This window comes from Amborella trichopoda, chromosome 7, assembly GCF_054954075.1.
Source record: "Amborella trichopoda isolate Santa Cruz 75 chromosome 7, AtrichopodaSantaCruz75HAP2 v2.0, whole genome shotgun sequence".
NCBI classification, from domain to species: domain Eukaryota; kingdom Viridiplantae; phylum Streptophyta; class Magnoliopsida; order Amborellales; family Amborellaceae; genus Amborella; species Amborella trichopoda.
The window spans coordinates 12,302,189-12,328,296 of NC_142342.1; the positions used below are offsets into that span (position 1 = coordinate 12,302,189).

General features: G+C 36.5%; 1 pseudogene across 1 annotated transcript; it reads right to left on the reverse strand.

The window, feature by feature from the left end:
* Window positions 1-15,672: 15,672 nt before the first annotated feature.
* LOC148781259 (uncharacterized) lies at window positions 15,673-23,549 on the reverse strand (annotated as a pseudogene). The gene is made up of 4 exons (XR_016059822.1): window positions 23,342-23,549; window positions 22,812-23,024; window positions 17,751-17,976; window positions 15,673-16,556 (listed from the first exon to the last, which is right to left on the reverse strand). The product of XR_016059822.1 is annotated as an uncharacterized LOC148781259 (transcript).
* Between the last annotated feature and the right edge of the window lie 2,559 nt (window positions 23,550-26,108).

Here is a 26,108-nt window from a genome sequence, read left to right on the forward strand (position 1 = left end):
ATTGCGACTCCTTGTCTATTGGTAAGACTTTGGTGACCCACTAATGAGCCCCTGTATAGATTGTGGGTCATGGGAAACACTGGGTCGGTTTGAGAAAGCAAGTGTAAACCGTAGACCACAGTAGAAGGTGGAGTGCCCCAGTGTTTATTTATTTATTCTTATACTATATGGATAATTTTCCATCAAAATATTTAATTTTGTTTGTTTTAATGTTATATGATTTTTTTATAATTGTTATTTGAATTTTTTTAAATGTTTGGGTATTTTTTGTAAAAATAGAGATATTAATTTTACATTGATTTAATTATTGAAATATGTTTTATGAATTTTTTAAAATCATAATATTATTTTAAAATAATTTAATATTGCATAGGAGGCCCAAATATGTATAAGGGCCCATCATGGCAATTTGGTGGGGACCATGAAGTGCCACCTAGGGTGGCACGCCCCACCTTATGAACCTTTTTTTTCTTGCATCGAGCTCATGGCTTGAGGGTGAAGAAAAATTGTGTATGAAGGACGCTTTGAAATTGAATAAGGAAAGTGTGAGAAGACTTGTGCATAGAAATAAGACAGCACACCATTATTTTAGGTATTTTCTTATTAAAATTAATTGATGGGAAAATGATTTAGGAAATTGGGCGATAAGGTTCTAGCACATTTCATATGATCTTGATGACCTATCTATAGAATAAGGAGTTCATATCTCTCACCCCACAAGTCACCCAAGATCAATGGTGAATATTTAATCTCACAAGAAGAGACAAATCACGGAAAACCTTAAAAAACCCTTAACCCCTTGAAGCACTATAAAAAGGGGTGCCCTATCCCATATCTCTACACACCTAATCTCTCTTCTCTCTCTCACATCTCTCATAGAGGGGCACTCTGTTCCTAGAGTCCTCTCTCTCTCTCTAGTTCATAGAAGGGGCACACCCCATATAATTAGTCTCTCACTCACATTCTCAAGAAAGGGACACTTCCCACATAGTAGATCTCTCTCTCCAATCTTGTTATCTTATGGCCTAAGGGTTAGGTGTAGTAATGAGATGCTATCTCTCTCAACTGGATTATCAAGGGGTTAAGATTTAGTTTGAGACCCAAGTTTTCAAAGGAGTTCTTATTCCATTGGAAGGTTTGGCCTAATTTCTTTCCTAAGATTGAAATTAAATGTTGACCATTGACCTATGCCATTGGAAAGTGGTGATTCGGTGTGGGGTATAATAAGCCCGGTTGAGATAATCTCCGACACTCTTTCTTATTTCATGTTATATTTATTTCTTATGCTTTTTGTTATTCCCAAGCATAGAATTGTGATTTTCTTTGGTTAATAAAAGAAAGGTTTTAGTGGCATCAAGTTTTACATCTTAGATTTGTTTTTCTTTATTTCTTTTCAAGTCGATTATATTATAATAGACTACTTGTGAGTGATCTAAGCCAAAAAAGAAAAAGAAAAAGAGAAGAAATATATATATATACACCAGCTAGATTACATAAGTCCAACTTTCAATAAAATCCCGTTCCAAGGACTGGACTTACATCTTCTATTATAGTCTCCACTAATAAGCATCAACTCTCTATTGAAACCCTACTTGGCAATAAGAAAATGTCTCCATAAAGATGTAACATCTGTGAGCTCCACCGCCACTTTGCCAACAAAAGTAAGTTCATAACCTTCAATATCCTTACACCCCAACCTCTTTGTTCTTTTGGAGTAAAAACCTGATCCCAATTCACGAGATGATATTTCCTTCATTGATCCATACTTTGTCATAAAAAATTCCTCATCATCTTCTCAATTCCTTTAATTCTTGAGTTTGACATGATGAACAAAGACATTTGATAGATGGATAGATTTGATGAAAAAGGTTTGATAAGATTAATTCTCCCTCCAAACAATAAATATTTCACCTTACACAAATCCAGTTTAGTTTTAACCCTTCTACACATGGGATCCCAAATTGACCAAAGGAAGCTAGAATAAAACATAGGCATACCGAGATAAGTAAAGGGGAAATTCTCCACCATACAACCTAAATTGGAAGTTAAGCCAAAGACAAATCCTCTTGACAACTCAATCCTATCATCATTATTGTGTTGAAGTTTACTTTTAACATGATTGCCACCTCTCGGCAATTAAGAGATCTCTTGACGTGATTGATGTGTTCCATTTCAGCATCACTAAAGATTATAACGTCATCAACATACTGTAGGTGTGAAATTCGAGGCGCATCCTCAGAATTAGAGAAAACGCTTATGCAACCCAATGCCTCTTCATTTCTAAGCAATAGGCTAAAAGCTTCATCTACCAAAGTGAAAAAGAAAGATGAATGAAAGTCACCCTATCTGATACCTCCACAAGCCTTAAAATAACCTCTCGGGGTACCATTTATAATAATTGAAAAATGGGCCGAAGAAAGGTAAACCAAAATCCAGTTTTTCCATTTTTCACCAAAACTTATACACATCATAGTCTCCATTAAAACATTCCACTCTACCTTGTCATAAGCCTTTTCCATGTACATTTTGATAATAACACCAGGTTCACCACTTTGAGATCTGGCATGGACATATTTTTGAGCTGCAAGAATACTATCCATAATCTTTATGTTATGAATAAACACAGATTGAGTCTCATAAATAATAGGAGACAAACCACTTTGAACGTTTCAGCAAAAATCCTTGAGACAAAAGGCTCGTGAGAAGACTTATTGCCCTCACATCTTTAATTCTAGCAATGGGTGACTTCTTAGGAATTAAAGAGATATACATGGAATTTATACTTTTATCAATGACCACCTCCCCCCCCCCCCCTTCTTAGCATAAATTCTTTTACCATCACCAACAATTCATTTTTAACCATACTCCAAAATTTCTAGAAAAAAATCAAAGGGAAACCATCTGGACTCCAAAATTTCTAGAAAAAAATCAAAGGGAAACCATCTGGACTTTGGGCCTTGTCTCTAGATAGTAAAAAAATAGCTCTTTCTAACTCCTCCTCAGATACTTCTTTTTTCAGATCCAGTACCATTTTTTTTGTTAATTGTTTTCAAGGAAGCCCATCCGATTTCACTCCAAAATCATCCTCCCTTGAAAAAGCTTACTTAAAATGATAAATAATTTCCCTTTCCCAATCATCATGGTCTCCTTCGTCAACCTCATCCATCACAATGCCTGAGACATCATTTGTCTTCTTCTAAGGCTTATAATGGAGTGAAAAAACTTACTGTTTAGATTCCCTTCTTTAAACCACTTGACACGCGATTTTTGTGTCTAATAGATCTCCTCCATCCTCATCAAATCATGTAAATATACTAGCAGTTGCCACTTTTCCAATTGCAGCTCATCTAACAAAAAACCATTGTAATGCATCTCATCATCAATCTCTATTATTGGTGTATTACATTGTCAATTTTTATTTTCACATTAAACCTAATGTCCTTTTTCCACTGAATAAGTTTATGCTTCACATTCAACAAGTTTTTGTGTAATTGAAAACCACTCCATCCATGAACAATAGTATTAGCTCACATCTGTTTATGCTTCACATTCAACAATTTTTTGTGTAATTAGAAACGACTCCAACCATGAACAATAGTAGTAGCCCACATTTGTTTATTAAATCTATAACATATGCCTCTTTTAGCCATATTATCTCCATCTTAAAAGGCCTTGGTCCTACCACCATCTTGTCAGTATCCAAGAGAAGGGGTCAATGATCCGATGACAATCTTGGTGAAGCATTGACACAAAGCAAAGGGAAGGCTTCCTTGAGCTCACTAGAAACTAGAAACCTATCCAATTTACTCATGACTAAGTTCGAAGTATTGTTGTTAGTCTAAGTAAATTGAGTACCATTGACAAGAATATCCACCAAAGAATGTTGTTCAATAAAATTATTAAATGGCCTCGTCATAGAATTATAAGGCAAAGAAGAAGAACTTTCATCTGGCCATCTAATGAGATTAAAATCCCCACCGACACACTATGTCAAATTATGATGAGAAGCAAATTGAGAAATATCATTAAAAAGGAGCCCTTTCAAAGCATATTCATTGGGTCCATAAACATCCATAAAAAAACAGAGAAAGGTCCTTAAAAAAAAAAAAAGTCACCAAAATTCTATCATTGTGAAAAACTTAAATCAACAAAAGCATCCCAAATAGCAAAAAGTCCCCCAAAGCCCAACATGCATGCACCCAACAAAAACCAATAATACCCATGTCCCAAATACTACCAACATCAACAATAAAAGGAACCAGAAGTTTAGTTTCTTGAAGCATCAAAACATAGACTCGATATTTCCTTACTAGAAGCTAGACCTCCCTCTTTCTACGAACCTCTCCTTGGCCCCGTACATTCCAACTAATTATGTTCATAATAGTTCAGGGTGACTCTGGTATTCTCCCTCCATCAGACATAGAAAGATGCAATCCCATCACCGAATGTTGGCTGTCATCACTAATATTGAAAATTTCATCATCCCCTTTGCTTAGTCTCTGAATATCTCCATCCCTATGCTCAATTTTCTTTATGCAACCTTAAAGAGAAATAAGTGGATCTTGGAGTTTCTTTTATCTTTACTTTGCATTTGCCAATATTATTAGAAGATGATGGCTCCTTACTTACCATCTACCTCCTTATTTACTTGCTCTTTAGCCACATGTAGATTATTCTTGATGGCATCCAGAACTCTAGCTTGAAATCCACCCCCATATCATGGAACATATTCTCAAAATTCAAGTCAATATCTGTCATATTCAAGGTTTGAGTATTCTGATCCTCACTGATATTTGCCTTAACAGTTGCACAAATTCAGTGTCCTCTATACTCATTGTCAAAGCCTTATCCAACTCATTCACATACACCATATTCCAGGGTATAGATACCAGAAAATGTCCCAAACTATTATCCTCCTATAGAACAATGAACAATAAACCTTGTTGTTCAGAGGATCCCTATTCTTAGCACGATCCAGATCCATCCTAAGGGCTACTGGCGACAGATGCTCTGGCATTATCATTAAACAAAAAGAGAAAAACTTGTAGAACAATTTAGCGTCAAAGAGAACCAAAATCCTTAGAAGAGCATGAAGGACTTCCTTGCTATCATCAGTGCCTTCCCTCACAATATCAATACCGTCTTTTTTAAGGGAAGTGCCTTCTGTCTCTTTAGGAATTATAATTACTCAAAGCAGTTCCTGAGAGCTGCATCTCAACCGTCAAAGCTTTCCTTTCCAACATCACCATGCATGCCACGTGTAATACAGTGCTTCAAGTTCCCATCTTCCTCATATCTCCATACGTTGCTGCAGATGTACTAGAGATTTGTGAAGACAAGTTTGGTACTCCTATGTCCTTATCAAAATTGGAAATACGCACTGTCATCCCCTTTTTTGAGTTATTTGAAGACCCCTTTAGATTCTTACCAAATTTTAAAATTCCACTCATCTGTCCTACAAGAGATTGAATACTCCTATCTGTCGCTAAATCGGACTTACCAATAATCAAGGCACTCGATTTAGAAAGTTGATCAACATTACTATTAAAGGACAATTGATTACCATTAGAAGCATTTGAAGAATTTTGAATTTGAATTTCACCTCTTTTAATAGGTTTCCGGATTCAAATGGTCTTAGAATTCGAATTCAGTAACACAGCTTTAGATGGCCACCTAATCATACCATGTGTCCTTACATCATTGATTGAACCCTCAGCATGTGACTACACCACCATGGATGAACCTTCATTCTGCAACATGGTGTGTGGTGAAACGTTTGAGGCTGCAGCAGCCTTACTACCCCTGTGTACCCCTTTAGTCACAATCAGTAGGACAATACATGTTTTTCAAAGCATGACCTTTCTCCCTGACTTGGTCAACAAGACAACTTTCAGTTGAGACCCCAATAGAAATTCATGGTGTCCTATCCTTAAAACAATATTCTTCAAAATAGGACGTCCCAATTCCTTTAGGATTTTACCAAAAGATAAGTTAGGAGATGTAAATAACTCCAATCAACATAAACAAACACAACATATTCGGATGCCAAACTTTGAAAAACACTAAGATTCCAAGCATTAAAAGGAATACCACAACTTGATCTACATAGACTCCCTCTGAACATTAAAAAAAAAGAAAAATGGGATTCAAGGATCCAAGAACGTATAGAAAGAAGCTTACCCTGACCCTCCAACGGCGCAAATGTAAAGCCTTGTGCACCTCTTTTGGAGATTTGAGTCGAAACAAACCTCTATTATCTCCAAAAGAGGAGACCATTAGGGAATATGACAAATTCCAAGTTCTTCTAGTCTAGTCTCTAAGACCAAAAGTCATTTGAAAGTGGAGAAAAGCTACCAACAACCAACAAATTTAGTTATTTGAAAGTATCTTTCAACTCCTCTTCCTGAAAAGATATCTTAGGAATCCAAGCTGCCCTACCAACAACATTCCCATCACCAACATCATCAATAAGTTGTTTCCACCGCCATCACCACCTCCAGACTCTAATGTCATCATCATCACTTCATCACAGACTTTTGCCTCTCTCTCTCTCTCTCTCCTAAGTTTGTTGCAACCTTTCTTTCCTTGAACAATGGCTATTGGTCTAAAACTCTTAATGAGTGAACTTCTACGATATTCAAGTTATGGCTCATCAGTCTATTTAAAATTCACGATTGTCTAGTAGTGTTTGAGTTTTAATATTTTTTTTACAATATATATATATATATATATATATATATATATTACCCATATGAAGATTTCAAAGGTATTTTTATTATTTTATTTTTGGAACACACACACACACAGGCGAAAATGAACAGTGATTTTGCCTACCCTCATCACCATCCAAACTTCATCACATGTCACAATTATCTGGTAATGTTTCAAATTTCATTTTTTCTTTTACTAATCGGAATGATCTAAAATTTGGAGTGTGTGTACATCTTAGTGAGGTGCGCCTAATAAAAATATGAAAAAATAATTTGAAAAATATAAATCGATCAAAATACCGTCGCAAATTTTTGGGGGTATTTTGATCAATTTATATTTTACAAATTATTTTTTTCATATTTTTATTAGATGCACCTCATTAAGATGTACAAGCGCTCCAAATTTCAAGTAATTTGGATTTGTAGAAACAAAATGAAAATTGAAACACTATGGGACAATTGTGACCATGCGATGAAGTTCGGATGGTGATGAGGGTAGACGAAATCACTGTTCATTTTTGCCAATAGGCATTGGGAAGAGTTTTCCTATATATATATATGTGTGTGTGTGTGTGTGTGTGTGTGTGTGTGTGTGTGTGTGTGTGTGTGGGAAATGTTTATAAGAGATTGTTTTGATGCCCAAATATCCTCAAATTGATATCTCAATATCAAGATGTATGAACATGAGAAAAAAATGGATTTCAAGTTTTGGATATAGTGTATTTTGTAACGTATTTTTGGACCGTCAATTTTCAAGATTTTTAAGTTTTCATTGATTTATCGATCTACACTATTTTTGAAGTTTCAAACTTTATAAATAAAGATAAAAATATATTCTAAGGCTATCACAAATATTTTCAGTATTGAAACTATATTTCTCGCCACTATTTGAAGGTAGGCTCTAATTTGATTGTTTAGAGCCTAGACTCTATACAATAGATATATATATATCGCATCTTCGGTGATAGAGCCTGATTTGATGAGCTTGGAGCATGAAATTTCTTATTGAATTCATCTCTTCTTAATTGGGGGAGACATTTTCCATATTCCAGATAGACTGCTCCATAGGGGACAAGATCATCATGTATAATGTGAGGTATGGCAATTTACTATACTTCAAAGTGAGAAAACTACAGATCTTAACAACCTTGTGTCAGAGAGATTCACCTTCATCTCTTCAAGCAACTCCAACAATTCATATAAACTATGACTATAATACAATTTGGTTTTTCTCCCACTTATTTATTTTCTTTAGATGTTTTTATAACTTTTCATTCTTATTGGTATTTTACTAATTCTTCTTTTCACACATAGAATTAAAGCTGCGTGGGAGAAATTGGGATGTGCATCCAACTTTTAATGTGATCTCTGCATACCAATGAAGCTGAAGGGCAAATTCTATTAGACGGCAGTGAGTCCAACTTTACTTTATTAAGCGAAATATTAGGCGGCCAAGAAAGAACATACCCATAGGATGGGTGTAATCGAGATGAGGATGTTGAGATGGATGAGTGGCAAGACAAGAAGGGATAAAATTTGAAATGAATGCATTCGGGAGAACTTAGGCGTGGCTCCAATAAGAAATAAGATAAGTGAAAGTAAACTAATGTGGTCTAGCCATATGCAGTGCAGACCCAGTACAACAATTGTTAGAAAGTGCAAGTTAATTCAAGTGCAAGGCACAAAAGAGCAAAAGGTAGGCTCAAAAGTTCGTTGTGGGAAGCAGTGATAAAATATATGGGGACTTGTGGCCTTATTGAGGGTTCGACCCTTGATAAAGTAGAATGATAGACCAGAATTCGTGTAAGCGACCCCAAATAGTTGGGAAAAGGTTCTGATGATGATGATGATGTTCTTCTTTTATATTATATTCTTCTCGAATGTGTTTTATAATTATAAAAATCTAGAGAAGTTCATTAGCCTAGGATGTCATAATCTCAAGAGACAAGAGTTTGTGTATATTCTACAATAATGGTTTTCCATCTAGATTCTCCATTAGTACAATGCAATTAACAACACCTCTCTCGCCGCTGGTGCCCTTGCATTTTGTTTTAGTGAGTCTGGGTGAGCATCGTAGCGTTGTCATGTAACAATTTAATCTGAATTTTAGAAATCAACATAAAAAGCTCATAAATTCAATGTTAATTTGAAAATACAAATGAGATGACAATGCCAAATTTGCAAATATTTAAGACAAAGCGAAAGAATAGGAGATATAGGTAGAAAACTAAAAAAGAATAGGAGATATAGGTAGAAAACTAAAAAAATCAAAGGGCCAAAAAATCATACATATTAGAGTATGTAAAGAAAATAATATTTAGGAAAAAACAATGTTTTACAAATACATGAATCTACGCTATGGAAATATAAAACATTTGATTTATGCAAATGCTATACAAACAATGCACACCCAAAACCTATGTTAAAAAATTACTCAGATTAAAAAAACCAAATGATTCAAGTTACCCTGGAGCCAGCCAGGGCCTAAGTTTAGGACCATCCAATCAAATTAGGACAACGGTAAGAGAGAATATTACTTTATGTTCATTGTGTATGTTTGTGTGATTTTGAGTGAGGCAAGATGCTATCTCAACAGTCGACATCAATCTCCCTACCCCCCTACTTGTGTGGTCTTTTGTAACTTTTTGTTTAAATAATGCAGTTAAGAATGACCTCTAAGGTTAGGAAGTTAGGGTGGTGGATTGCCACAATATGATATCTTAAGTTCCATTTCTACTATGAGTAGGGGACCCAATCCCCATTGAACTGCCCCCCCCCATCCCAAAAAAAAAAAAAAGAATGTAATTTTATTTTATTTTGTCCCATGAAATATGAAAGAAAGGAAAAAACAATTGAGGATGGTGGTCGCACAGTCCCCATTGATATAACAAATTCTTAAATGTTGAATAAATATTGGGAATCAACCAACCAATCCTCTTTACCTAACAATAATGATCAAAACATCAACAAACAAAGCAACCTTCAAAATCACATTACGTTTTTTATCTCACTTTTGGGTTCACACTGGAATAAGATAAAAGAAATATGAATAGAACATAAACTTAAGCACAAAATCTAAAAAGAATATGCAATAGACCAAAAGAAAATGCTCTTATAAGATCAAGTTGAAGAAATCAACTAACAAAATGAGTTGATAATGTAGAACTCAAATGGATTATAAGAGGTGAATGCATTGATGCAACCAGTATTTTAAACCCAGATCGGCCTGGTGAACTGGCAATCAAGTAAACCAGCCCGGATTGTCAAATCATCGACCCGGATCGACAACCCAGCCGATTCTCTTGAGTGGGATTCATGAAACAAAAATAAAAAAAATAAAAAGACAAATAATAAAAAATATAAATCATGGAATTGGGTAATAATGATTGACTGATTCCCTGACAGAATTGGTTTATTTCCCCAATTTTATGGGAAACTACATTATTTCCAATTCAAACCAGGAACCGTGTCAGTTCCCATTGATTCCTAATCTAGATCAGCGTGTTTTAAAGCACTGAATGCAATACTAATGAATTGGCAAAGGAAGGATTTTCCTTCCCCTTCATCTCTGCCTACCTAGGGATGCATTGTGTTTAGGCATCTTATAAGGACCAATTTTGCTGTCACGACCTTGCTCCCTGACCCCTACCGGAAGCATAAATCCCTATGCATCCTTATAACTATCATGCAATGGTGATGGATCCACTTATCTGCACTGAAATGGTGCCTTCTCACAAACTCTTATTGCACAGCTCACACTCTCCCAACAATCGCTGCTCACCAAACTTTCGCTAACCTTGCCTTAGAGAGAGAGAGAAAAATGAAGGGAGAATGGGTGGCGTGGGTGAGAGGGTGGCTTAAGTACTCAAGAGATGGCCAAGTGGCGCTAGTGGTTGGGCAAGTGACACCCAAAGTACAACAAGTGGCAAACACTCTTCATGCATGCCAGAGTCATGCACTGCGCCTTGTCCCTTCTTCAGCCGACGATGCCTACATGAAGCTGCCCATCCTTCAGCTCACGCGGCGTTACCTCCCTCCATCGTCGCGCGCCTTCTCTTCTTCCCGTCCATCGTCGTTATTGATACAGATATTCCGGTCTAATGCGTAGTGCCTATGATAATTGGGGGGCGCGACCCACCCTGTTATTTACAGTTACCTCCCTACTCCACTCCTATCATAGGAGTCGAGGTACAAAATATCTACTACCAATGGAGGACCCATTGCATAGAGGCCAGAAATCACACACACACACACATATATATATATATATATATATATATATATATATATATATCAGAGTTCACATAACAGAATCAGAATATCCATTACCAATGGAGGACCCATTGCGTAGTGGCCAGAAATCGCATATATCAGAGTTCATATAACAGAATTAGAATATCCACTACTAATGGAGGACCCATTGCGTAGTGGCCAGGAATCACATATATCAATATATCATATACCAGAATCCTAGTGTCATATTCACAGAATGATATTGTCAATATCGCTGAGGTTTTTGCCCTAAAAATTTAGAGACATTATCTATATGGAACTCAATTTAAAGTGTGTCACCGTGGGGCGCACCCGTTTTATTTGTAGAAAAGAAAGATGGTCGTTTGAGGTTATGTATAAGATTATCGACAGATGAATATCCACTACCAATGGAGGACCCATTATGTAGGGACCAGAAATCATATATATATATATATATATATATATATATATATATATATATATATATATATATATATATATATATGACAAAGTTCATATAACAGAATCAAAATATTCACTACCAACAATGGAGGACCGATAGCGTAGTGGCTAGAAATCGCATATATCAGAGTTCATATAACATAATCAGAATATCCACTACCAATAGAGGATCCATTGCGTAGTGGCTAGAAATCACATATATCAATATTCATATAACAGAATCCCAGTGTCATATTCACAGTATCGCAGTATGATAGTATCAGTATCACAAGATGGCAATGTTAATATCACAGAATGATAGTATCAATATCACAGAATAACAATATCAGTATTACAGAATAACAATATTAATGTCACAGAATAACAATATTAGTATCACTTTTAACAATATCAATGTCACGAAATATCTGTATCAGTATCACAGAGTAACACAGTATCACAGAGTAACAGTGCCAGTATCATACATTATGAGAGTCATAGAATCTTAAACGTACTTTGTCGCCTTCAGGTATGGACGGTAGGGGTCAGGGGGACAGGGTCGTGACATCTGCAATCCTATACAACAAAGAAATAAGCCTCAGACACATAATTGCTTGTCCAACATGGACAACATATCCCCCATGTGCATTAATACTTTAGATATTTGATCTAACACTTTCAACCATGAGCTTGAGGCATGTCTCGATTTTTCGTGTTACATGTTGCATGTCAGCCTTTAATATGCAGTATAGAGCTTCGTAACCATGTCAAAAATATACACCGATGATTTAGTCATGCATATAAAGCATTTTGAAGGTACATGTCTAGTAATTGAAAATGCATGATAATAAATTGGACTGTAATTTTTTTACTCAATTATTTCTTATTTAACTGGTATCTTAATGATAAATACAAATATATAAGTCATCATAGCTACATATGCCAACACCTCTGCATTGTTAGGTCATGCCAAGTCTTTTTTGGGAAGCCATGTTTGACCCATCATGTCGGACATTGCCACATATCATCCGTGTCTATATTTGTAGAAACATAGGGGAGATCCTATTCTTGAAATATGAAAAATGCTTAATTGGAAATGAACTTTTCTTTCTTTTGGATGAGAATACAAACCAATGATGAACCATTGTCCAATATTCTTCAGTAATATTAACATGTCTCCTATTATGGCTGGAGACATGAAATATGGGTTCAAGAAACCTAGTGTGATTTTCTCTAGAGAGGAGGATGATATATAGAGAAAATCCATCTTGCAACTTGAAAGAATAGTGTAACCCAAAGTTGACAGATTGAGGATAACAACAGAAAGGCACAAATAGTGCTCATTACAGAAAATGGTTATAATAAATTAATAATGGAGAACATGACAATGGAAGGAAATTGAGATAGGTAAATGTTTGAAGAACAATGCAATAAGGGTAAAATAGAAGTGGCTAATAAAAAGAAGAAGTTGTCTTCACATAATTTACTAGATGCTGTCTTCACACGATAAAATGCTATCAGATCCTAGATTCCACATTCTCAAAACATAATGTACCACCATTTCGAATAAACAATTTAAGAGATCTTTCATCTACACAAGATCAAAAATATTAAGGAGATGTCTCAGTAGAGCCATTAACACACTACAATTTGTGTTGGAGTGCAGATGCATTTGAGAAATAAACGTTCAATTTATATTTTGCTTACATCCTCATCAGAAAGACGGCACTTGAAAACCAGACTGTTATACGCTTGAGTGAACACAATCACCATATGTATTTAGAGGAACTTAGAGAAAAATCTATAATAGTTATGAGACATAAGTTAGGAGTGACTGTCTAACCGAAGGAACATCTGGATATGAGTTTCCTCTAATGATATTGTCAGGAGTTCATCTCCATCTCATACCATATATGTAAATTTGGAAAGAACGGTGCACCCCATCATTTAAGTAAAACTTCAATGCAAGATTGAAGTCATTCCAACCCAAGGCACATGTGGGTAAGAGTTTCCTCTAATGATATTGTTAGGAATTCATCTCCATCTCATACCATATATGTGAATTTGGGAAGAACGAATTTGTGATAATGCACTCCATCATGTAACTCAAACTTCAATGCAACATTGTACAATTTAAGTATGGCAAATTATATGGCCATTGCACTTGAAACGAAGTCTGATACAACCATAATGTGACTTTCATTTCCTATAATCGAAACAACTACTATTTTCTTTACTTGGCAAATAAAACAATCCATACTTAGGCTCTATAAATATGCTCTAGATGTCCTTACATATGACAATTTCCTTTCTTATTGGCATCATCCAGAAGGTTATTATTCATTTGGGTCAAATTCAAATTTGATATTAAATTTAAAGAGGTTTAATTCAAAATTCCTCTTATTACTTAAACCATAAATATTTTGCATTTTCATCTCTACATCAGCTATCATGCTACTAAAGGTGGAGAATAGTGCATGATATAATGAAATTTTCATAGCACCTCTGGATTTACTTTCTCATTCACATTCAGGCCAGTATAAATCTTGAATACTCCTCCAGGACGAACTCAAATATTACACTAAAGATTTCAAAAGTGGCTTAAAGAAACGCACCACATCATTCACTATTATGGCCTTAAGGAAGTTCAGCATACTACTAGGATGTGGTGTGGAGAACTCTAGGGATGTTTTGAGGAGGGGGAGCATCAATGAAAAAGGAGAAAATATCATGCTAAAAGAGAAAAAAAAACATTGAAAAAAATATGATTGAGAACTCAATGCGCAACAAGCACATAAACGAGGGGGGTTGCATGATTTCATAATATTGTTTCCATGGTTGAACCAAACAATAAGCATTCACAGGCCCTAATAATGGAGGACCAATTAAAAGAATTGAATTATAGTGTCATTACATAAGAGGGTATATATTAATAACATGTGGATGAATATTAGGGGATTCCCTCTCAGAAATTACATCCATAAAGTATTGAGCTCAATGCACCAATATTTGCAACTGCTTTAACAGTTTGATGGTAACAGGTACAATAATATATACAATCCCAACGTTATGATTTTAATAGAAACAAGCATGTAAAGATTTGAAGGAAACCTAGAGAATAGAACATAAATGATAGTGATGCTCCTATTATGTGTCACAACATGCAATCTGAAGTAGCAGCAAAATAAAATTATAAGCATCTTTAGCATCATAAATTTGCAGCACAAAGAGGAGAATTTAATTTTCATCTTTTATGTTCAGTGAGATGGTAGTGAAGTGTTTCTTTGATGCCCTATCAGTTAAAAGATGTAATAGAACATGCCAGTAGGAATAGACAGAATTACGCCCATGACAGAGCGAACTTCCACAGTTGGGAAAAGGATGAGTTGGTCATTAACTTGAAGAAACAATCTTACATCATGAAAGTGCCAATGATTGATACGTCATTGCCACTCATCAAAAAAGTTAGCAGGAAATTCAGACTGAGAGTCAAAAGCCACGTCAAACACTTCTAAATATCAGTAGCAGATTGTTTTTTAGTTCAAGCTCCATACTCTGCTGAAAATGAAAGAGGGTAGATCCATAAATACGAATGAGAAAATGAATCACCAAAAGTAGAGCAACCAAATATTATTCTCTGTGACCAGGAATGAAAATTGAAGAGAAGTTGACTAATATAAAAGCAAGCTAGATTCTTATGACTTTTGGGAAGGGGTTTTCTATGCAATAAAACTGCATACATAGAAGGATACCATGGTGATCAACGTGAAACTATTTTCCAGGCCATTTTACAATAACACCGTTGATGAATATGCTGGTCCAGGCCATGGTTTACAACAGAAAAGAAATATTCCATGAGGTCTTTTTCTTTTGTATAGCATTTTTTAGAATGGCATGCTATAGAAATAGTGTTGAAGGGAAAATTGTGCCCTTGGGAAACCATGCCTCATCATTTGTCACCAAGATGTCTTCGAATAAGGCCCCCATAATGTTCAGGTATTACTTTATGCAAAACCACATAAAAATCACTTGATCACTATGCACTCATGTCTTAGCTGCACAAAAGGTTACAGAATTAAAAAATAATCATACAAGAAAAAGATGTGAATATGCTCTACATGACCAGTTTGGGCTCTATCACATTCCATGTTGAGGTACTTTGGCTTTGTTTCAAAAGGCTAAACAGGAATCACAATAAAATTGCTTGCATCCTTGCATCTAAGAGAAACCAAACATAGCACGGGAATTATACTTCTCAAACACCATGAATTGAACCTAAAACTATCATTCAACCAACAATAGATACCATGAGCTCAATACCTTTCATATCCAAGGGCACAATGAATATGAGGAGATGAAGACAAAACCCTGTTTGATGACACATGCATCCCATCAAGAGATGTGTAAAGATAGAGAGTCTTCTTTACAAGCTAATCTCTTTTCTCTTCTATCATTCACCTGATACTATGGTGCAACAAAGAATAGGTCATTCCGTGTGCATAGGGTAAATCAATGTACACGGATGACTGGAATTACACAATACATATAAGTAAACAAAGTAAATTATAACAACGCATTCAGGAAACTAAGAAAAATTATCTTCTCTCCCATGGATAACACATCAACCAACCACCGAGATTGAAATTGAGCATACTATTACTCTGTAGATAGCAAAGCAGATATTGGGCTTGCTGGTTCAGTGTTAATCGCATTGCTCGATAGAACTCCATCCATGAAGATCATCCAATACCAGAATTCTCCCAAAAGAAAGGCCCTGAAAACAAAGTGGGTTTTGGCCTAGCAGGCCGTCCGGCCTCTGCATTAATGTCCAAGACTGAAGAAGGTTTCAACCTCTAAGGAAAGTTCAGTGCCAAATTATCGACTCTGTGTTCATAAATCTTTCCTTCTCTGTCTAATTTGTACTTTGAAGTTCCTTGGAATTGGCCCACGACTTCCCAAGGGACTCTGGGAACACTACGAATGGTCCACTGTATGAGTATGAAGTTCTCTGATGGCTGCCATACTCTCATTATCTTGACTCCGATTTCTTTGAACAAAATATGGCCATGGAATCTGAGCGCCCAGAAGATGAGCTTGTAATTCCCAACTCCATGGAATGTGTTGAGTGGATCAATGAAGGTAATATCTTCTCTGCAAAAACGTTCTTTTCAGAGAAGAACATGAAAAATATGGATTCAGTAGGAGACCCATAATAAACAAAGATATAAAAACAAAGTTCGTAAATACTGATCGCCAAATTTAGTTGACTTAGAGATTTATGAATATTTCAGATTTGGCACGAAAAACAGTGTGAAAAAATCTGATATGTAAGGATAACACCATATAAGATTACGAGTTGTAGTTATTTTATGGATATATTAAAACCATTGAATTATAAATTTTATGTCCTTACCTAGTATCATTAGAGTCATACTTGACAAATTTTTGTCTAAACTTTATAAAAAGACAACAATAATGCTTACTATGTAGTCACAACACATAAAACATGATAAATTTATTGGGAGCATATAGTGCAACAACAACAACAAAAATACTAAACATAAGAACTACAACAGCAAACAACAATAGCGAGCCTAATTGGATTAGCCACAGAAGAAAAACAAAAATGATTGGATTATCCATAGAAGAAAAAACAAAAATGACCGTTAATATAGGATTGCAGTTAACCAAAATACAAAAACTCAAAAATGTCCATCCAAATTGTTATATTGTATATATTAATGAAATAAATTTTTTTTTTATACGGTAAAATTTATCAAACTTCTGTATGCAGAAAGAAAGAAATAAAATGCTTATGCAAATCCAAATATTCAAAGCGCATTGTAATTTCCTAGCAACCTAAATTTTTAGTTGTCATTGAATCTCTCTTTTTCTCTTCACAATATGGCATTTTGTATTTAGAGGAAAAGCATAATTTTCATTGGGTTACTCTTACTCTAACTCTAAAAGATATAGACTTGTCTTGATAGATTATTTTTTAGAAAATATATTGTACTTTTTTTAAGCGAAATGTTTTTGATGAAATTTTGTTAAATCAAAGATTCTTAATTTAGTTTCGCTTTTAATGTACTTTCTCTAAACCAAAATTCAAAGACGTTAAATCAATGAAGACATAAAATCATAATGAAGAAGCTTCTTTGGAAAGTTTTTTTTTTTTCAGAAAAAAGATAAAATACAAATTTATATAAGCTCCATTAAAAAACATGATTTTTTGAAGATTTTTTGAAAAATCCCAAGTTCTTAACTTATTTCAAAAAATTGAGAAACAATCATGTTTTAAGCGGAGACTTGCTAACTATGATTTAGAGAGAGAGAGAGGTTTACCTGTAAATTTGGTAATTGAGACCTTGGAGAAGAGAAAAAGGCAAGTCTTCCAGTAGTGTTCTGACAGCAGAGCCCAGATTGACATAGAAATCATTCTTCTTATCTCTCTTTTCAACTTCCTTGGAAACACCAAGTTTGGGAATTGAGCTGCTATCCCAACCCCAGTATTGGATGAGAGAGAATTCAAAAAAGGGAAGGTTGAGATTCTTGGAAGCTATTGCGCATCACAGCTCGAACCGTCGGTTCATGGCATTTGAAGGAGTGCAGGGAAGGAGGGAAGTGGATGGGAGAAGCCATTTCCTCCTCTTGCTTTCAATCCCAATTCAGTTCTCTCTTTTCGAGTTAATCGATTGATCGTCCACTCGTCTCGTGACGCTGTCATTTGTTTATCCGTGTTTCAAAATGAGAGTGCAGAGACAAAACAAGTTTTATCCAGATAAGTGATGCACCACGTCTCATATGGACAGGAAAAGTGCATAGGGTGGCAATGGACCTGGACCCAGCCGGGGATCCGACGGTTAGACCTGATCCAGGTTAGGGTATGGGTTAAAAAATTAGACGTTAGGGGTAAGTTCAAATTTTTGACCGGTCTAATCAAGTTTGGGTCTCAGTCCGAATCCGAGTCCAAGATTATAATTTCGGGTCCATCTTCGGCTCTAACGACGAAAGTATACAAACTACTTTTAGTAGAAGTGTAGCTCATGCCTTTGTTCTTTAGTCGAGTGATGCACGTTTTTACCGAGACCCAAGAGAGTGAATATGCCCACATAAGAAACTGCTTAGCTATAAGAGCGAGAATATGCCCTCACTTCTTAGGAAAGTGCTGTCAATACCATTACCACTCTGTCATGAGATAGCAATTCTTTTGTCCAAAATATTTAAGATGGCACCACAATCTATTTTTATCTCTAATTATAAAATTTTAAAATTTTAAAAATAGTTTAAATCAAAAAAATCCATAATTCTATGAAAAATCTTGAAAATGAACTCTGTGTTGTAAGATTACTATTGTTAAGACTTGAAATCTCTTTTTTTTTCTATATCTATATATATCGATGTCATGATATTAAATTACATGTTTGTTCAATATAAAAAAAACCTTTTTAAAGGATATTAGAAGTGCACTTTAATTCTACATCTTTGTAATTCTACCTTATATATATATTTTTTGCAAAAAAATTATTTTCAAGTAACTTCACTGGATGCATTTCGCATTGGGCTATGAGTGGGGCATGCCCATGCCGAACGAACCCAAGACTGTTTTTGGTTTGACGGGAACCAGTCCAATTTATATCATTGAGACCTGAGCACAGTATGAACGACATGGCCAGACTAGGCCCATCATCATCGATATAATTTTACCAATTAATTATTATCTATACTACATTATTATGTCGAAGTTATGGAAAAGATATATCGCAAGAATAAGAAAGATCCCTATTTCAAGAGTAATTGTATGGCAAGTGTTTTTCATTGAAGGCTTTTATTTTCAGTTGTTGGATGATGTGAGGCAGTTTCTTACCATTGGGAGATAAGTCTGGAGTGATACGGTAGTTAATGTTCTCGTGTAATTAAACCATCATAAGTAACTAATGAAGAGTAACCCTTCTGCATTCAATAATCACTTCCTCACTCTTTAAATAAGATCCTCTCATTTTACATATGTTTTTTATTATACAAATTTTAAGCAATAATTACTCTCTCTCTCTCTCTCTCTCTAAACATAAAAGGCAACTTTAGACACTCTTTCAAGAAGATTTTTAGAAGTCCAACTAGGTATTATGGCAGTCTACTTTCATTGTTTTTTGGGGAATGATTTCATGCAATAGTTGTATAGTAGTATAATGTAACTATTTTCAAAAACCATGTTAGAGACATTTGTTTGACACGAATTTTTAAATATACACTCTTTTCATTATGAAGAATAATCATAAAGAGAAAATTTTAAAAAAATGCTCTAGAGAGTTTTCATTCTAGCCCAATTAATATAAGTTGTCCATTTTATTGAGATGGTTAGATCTAGGCCTCAAAATGATTTTTTTATTTCCAAAATTTTTGTATAGCTTTATTATCATTAGATTAATAATGCTAAAACAGAAAAAAGTGATTTTGAATTTGTTAAGGCCTAGATCTTGAAATTCACCAAATGGATGATCGAGATTCATTATTAGATGAGTACTAATTTTGACCATATCTAGGATGCAAATAGAATTTTTTTTTTTTGATAGGATTGATTATGAGGATAAAAAGAATGTGCGTGCAAAATTTGGGGTCTTACAAATGCCAAAAATATGGTTTTCTAGAGGTGTGGTTGCATTATACTACTATACAACCGTTGCATTAGACCATTTCCGTTCTTTTCTCTTGTTGTATATATGCACGATGTAATATCTTAGAGTTCGTCAATAGGATCTTTATAGTTCTTTTTAGTATATATTTTTATTGAACCTGACTATGTATTTATGGTTCTTTGTTGTTTTATTTGTTGATAGCTTTTCAGCGTATTGAGACTGATTTTTCCTATAATTATAAATTATTATTTTTCATTTTTTGTTTTGGAATGTGATTCTATTCAATTGTGAAATTTATGATCCCATCTAGTAACCTTAAACAATAAAAGTAATTGCACCTATAAATCTTACTAAGAGATGCAATTCCACGGTAGAAAATCCTAAAACGGTTTTAAAACCAACATGGGACTCTAAGAGAGAACCATACTTTTGAAATGGTGATGCACTTGGGTTGTTCTCCAAGGGTGGGAGGAATTTTTTTATGGAAACGGTCAGCTATAAATGAATATGTTATCACCTATGACTGACTGTATAGTTCCTTTGTAGACATTGGTTCGATTGACTCGTACCTTTTCAGAAGATGTGTGATTGAAGAGCTTCACACCCTTTAAAACAAAATATACTCTATCTCTCTCTCTCTCTCTCTTCATGGCAAGATGGGAAGAAGGGTTTTGCATAATTTATCTAAGTGCTATTCCCTTTTAATATTCTCTCATATTTTTACAATTCTTGTAGATATCCTCTAGAAATTTTGGCTCATAGAATTATTTGAAAAGCCCTTAGAAACCCTTAAAAAACCCTTCAAAACCTACCTAAGTTCACAAAAATTGACGCCTAGATTATAAGGAATCAAGATCTTTCCAATGATCCAAGAATTACTCAAATCCGATATAACTTCAAAAGTTATGGGGAAGTTATGAGCTGGACAAAATTGTTCATACTAAATTCCAACCAATTCATCAATGCACGATCATGTCAGGCAAAACGCCGCACGACCTACCGTGTGTTAAGCGGCATATAGACCCACAAGTCGCTGCCCAAACGTCAAGCACAAATTGTCCCTCTTCATGTTGTTCCACCAGAAGATCTTTTTCAGATCCTGGTACATCTTTGTACTCCTTGGGTGTACTGTATAACGGGAGTGGTGTGCTTCTTCTAGAACAACCCTTTTTATACTTTTATCATACTTGGCCCTTAAACCTCAACAACTCATCACTGCTCATAGCGAAATCCCCTTTTTCTTCCATTTTCATTTCTTCAAGGATTTTCATCAGTTGAGGATCTTCTTTTTGTGCTATTCAGATATGTTGAATGAGTTGGGGCTCTACTCTCATACACGAAAGCATTCCAACCCCATCATAGAGGGGTAGAGTTGGGTGCCATTCCACTGCATCCTCTAGCAATCCCATCTCTTGAACCATCAGGTGTGCCACAGAGACTATGACTTTTCGTCTTAGGGCGTCGGCTACCATGTTAGTTTTGCCTGGATGTAAATCAATTGTACAGTCGTAATCATTTAGTAAGTCCACCCGTCTTCTTTGCCTCATATTCAACTCCTTTTAGGAAAATAGGTACTTGAGGCTCTTGTGATCCATGAACACCTTAAATTGAGTCCCATAAAGGTAGTGTCTCCAGACTTTCAACCCAAACACTACGCCCGCAAGCTCCAAGTCATGGGTTGGATAATTTTGCTCATACGACTTCAACTATCTTGAGGCATAAGCAATGACCTTACCTCTATGCATGAGTACACATCCAAGCCCTTTATGGGATACATCGGCATAAACCACAAAGTCCTCAGTTCCTTTAAACAAGGTCAGTATCAAGGCTGTGGTGAGTCTTTTCTTAAATTCATGGAAGCTTCTCTCACAGTCCTGTGACCACACAAACCTCACATTCTTTTGGGTCAGTCAAGTAAGGGGAAGCGCTATATTCGAGAATCCCACTACAAAGCCCCTGTAGTATCCTGCTAACCCCAGGAAGCTATGAATTTCGGTCACATTTGTTGGTCTCCCTCACTTAAGTACTGCTTCAAACCTAGAGGGGTCGACCGTGATCCCATCTTTAGAAATGATGTGACCTAGGAAGGCTATGTTGGTTAGCCAAAATTCACACTTGCTTAATTTAGCATACAGTCTTTCTGACTTCGAAGTTCGTAAGAAAATTCCCAGATGTTGTTCATGCAGTTCCCGACCCTTCGAATATACCAAGATATCATCAATAAAGACCATTGCAAAATCATCTAGGAAAGGTCTGAACACCCTATTCATCAAATCCATGAACACAGTAGGGACATTGGTTAAGGGATGTCCCCCTCCCTGACTCGCAGTTGGTGATAACCCAATCGAAGAACAATCTTTGAAAACACTTGGGCTCCTTGGAGCTGCTAAAAAAGGTCATCAATTCTGGGCAGGGGATACTTATTCTTCACTGTTACTTACTTCAACTACTTATAGTCAATGCACAGCCTCAAGGACCCATCTTTCTTTTTCACAAACATGACCGGTGCACCCCAGGGTGACACGTTGGGTCGGATGAATCCCTTATCCAAAAATTCTTGCAGTTTTTCTTTCAACTCTGTTGAAGCCATTCTATAAGGGGCTTTAGAAATGGGAACAGTGCCGGGGACTACATCTATCTCAAATTCAATCTCCCTTATTAGAGGTAGGGATGATAACTCTTCTAAAACTACTTCGGGGTACTTCTTACTCTGATATCCCTTCAAGCTGAGATTGGACGTCTCAATTCTCTACTACATAGGCTAGATAACCTTCACACTTATTAACCAAAAGGCGAAAGGCCCGGAGAGCAGAGATAAAGTGCAGAGGGGAAGTATCCCTAGTGCCCTCAAAGTGTAGCTCAGCTTGGTCAGGGCATCTAAAGGTCACCATCTTTTCATGGCAATTGACGGTGGCATGGTGTGTGTACAACCCATACATGCCCAGAATAACATCAAAATCCTGAATTTCTAAGAGGATCAAGCCTGTAACACCCATCAATTGTAATTCCACACTGTCTATACACTCTATCAGTTTCCATAGAATCCTCCACAGCTGTGCATCCTACTAGAGTATAATCAAGGCATGCAGGCTCAACATTTAGACAACAAGCAAAATAGGGTGCAATAAAAGAGTGAGAGGAACCAGGGTCAATCAAAGCTTTAGCTTTAGTACCGCAAATAGAAAGTGTACCTTTGATCATCGAGGTTGACACCTTAGCTTCTTGCTCTGTGAGGGAAAATACTCATCTTTGTGTCTTTGGTCGGTCCTCTCCTTAACCCAGTGGCCGGGCTTGCCACACCTGAGGCACACGTTTCGCTTCCTATAACATTCAGCGGCAGTGTGGTTGTCTTTCCCACAGTGAGGGCAAACTGGGCATCGATCATTCTCTCTGTTGCCCCAGAAATTCTTCTGGGCCCTCTGGTGATGCTGGTAAGGCCCTCATCTAACATTTCTCCATGGAAATTACCAGGCTTCTTCCCAAAGATTCTTAATGGCGTGGGCTTCATCTTTCCTTCCGTCCTTGACTTATGATCCTCGCAGTCCCTCTCAATCTTTAGGGCGAGGCTACTAATGGGGAATACAATTTCTGGTTGGCCGAAAGTATTCTTCCTCTAATGTCCGGCCGAAGGCCTCTCTCAAATTTAGCCGCCCTTCATGCCTCAGTGTTAATAATGTGAGGCACGTACCTAGACAGCTCCATAAATTTAGTGGCGTACTATTCCACTGTCATGCCCCCTTGCTGAAGCTCAATGAACTCCACTTCCTTCCTCTCCTTGAGGGAGTCTGGGAAGTACTTCACGTCGAATCCTTCATCATTTGGGTCGTTGCTCTAAGAGCCCATAAAACTCACCGAGCATATCGGTGTTCTCATTACTGGAACTCGCATTGTTGACACGAGCCCTGGGCATCTTCAAACTAGCATAAGAGCACCCACGCACTAATCTATCCTAAAACTATTCTAAGGAATTCTAAAATTCCCCTAGTCCAAGAATCTTATCCTGGCTATTCTGATACCATAGCTGCCACGACCCTAACCCTGCCCCCTATTCCATACTCGACGAAGGGTGACCGAGTGCGGATTCATGATCCCAAGGTAGCGCACATCACTCAGGTCGGAGTAGACTAAACGCCGTTATATCGATGATCAAAGCAAACTATGACAAAGAACTAGATCAACATCTTTAAGTACAGATAAATATTTAAAATTTGAAGGATCCATACACCAATAAAAATGTACTACATCCAATTCTTCTTCAAAATATTACACCTGAGTCTGGGGCACCAAGGCCCAAAGGAACATATTTTTCAATATTAACAAAATTCAAGGCTAAACTGCCCAACAACATACAAGATCTGAGTTTCTTCTCAAGTGAATAAGACTTCAACTCCCAACTGCAAATCAAGAGCTTCTGACTCTCAACTTGGCGCTATTAATCTACAAGAGGGGAGATACAGGGGGATGAGCAGTAAAGCCCATTAAGTAGATCTAAGTACTATGCATCATAAGCAGTTCTTCCAATTATAAGAAGTCATAATGCAACAGTGATGTAAATCAGTAATCATATCAATACATCAATTACAGGCATCATATTCAAATGTCGGCATTCAATCATTACAATCATCAGCATTCACATTCACTATTCAAATTTTACCTACTCACTCCTTAGTTCACCTACTCCCAAAGTAGAGGTCCTATTCATCAGGCTAAGCCAATCCCATTACTTAAGATCTCTACCGTATCTCAATAGGGAGGGTAATGATAAGTGGGTAAATCCACTTCGTAATGCCCTCATACTCACGCACATGGTCCCTAGTGCGCATTGGGGTTTTCAATAGGCACTTACCTTGCAAGGCATCACTCACTAGCTTCATCATATAAATTTCGAGGGTGTGACCCTCCCATTCTATTTTCACATACCCCCATCCTATCATTCAACAAGTTACAGAATATTGTTGGCATCATCTTTCCCAGTGTAACATTATCCGCTACCGCTGGGTGTCTCATCGTGTATCGTGCAACATCTGTATAATAATATCCACTACTGATGGGTGCCCCATCATGTAATGGCTAGTATCATAGTACCATCATGGAAAAATATCCACTACCAATGGGTGTTCCATTGTATAGTGGTCATTATCATGGCATCATATCATGCTCAAGCATTTAATTCATTAATGTTAAATCAGTTCCTTATGACAGATAATTCAAATTTTTATCATGCAAAGTTTGAGCCTCACTCATAACTATCCAGCAGTCACATAACGTATAACACCTAGCATAAAACACCCATGATATGAGAGCTATCACATTGCATTTACGCTTCGTAATAAGCATATGCATTACGGCACTTGTCATGTAACATTTGTCATGAAACTATCACGGTGGCATGACATATATCAATTTTCACATAACGCATAGCTACATAGCACGTTTCACATAATGCACCACTATTGTTGTGCGCGTTCCATGACTAGGAAAATTTGTGGTCTTTACATTTCTGCTCTACTGAGCATCTACGATGCCATTATGCTATCCAAGGACCTTCGAATGGTGCTGGTTTAAGCACTCTTCACTTCCGAGGTGTACAAGACAGAAGTTGAGCGAGTTGAGGAGGACCCTGCCATAGTCAACAATTGCATGACTATCAAATTCTCATATGATGATTTACAACTCAGGGAAAGATCACACAACTATCCTTTGTTTGTGTTAGATGAACTGCACACCTGCCCAATCAATCGTATCATGCTAGATGGAGGGTCTACGGTGAACCTGATGCCTAAGAGAATCCTTTCTCAGATCAGATTGAGTATAGATCAGCTCGAACCCACTAGCTTAATGGTTCAAGGATTCAATCAGGCCAGTGAGAAACTAGTCGGCACGATCTGACTCAAAATCAAGATCGAGTATTTGATTGCCACCACCCTCTTCCAAGTCATCCACATGGACACCTCGTACAACATCCTATTAAGTCACCCCTGGTTCCATGAGCATGGTGTGGTTCCATCCACACTTCACCAATGCTTCAAATACAGCCGAGATGGGAGACAACATGTAGTATATGTTG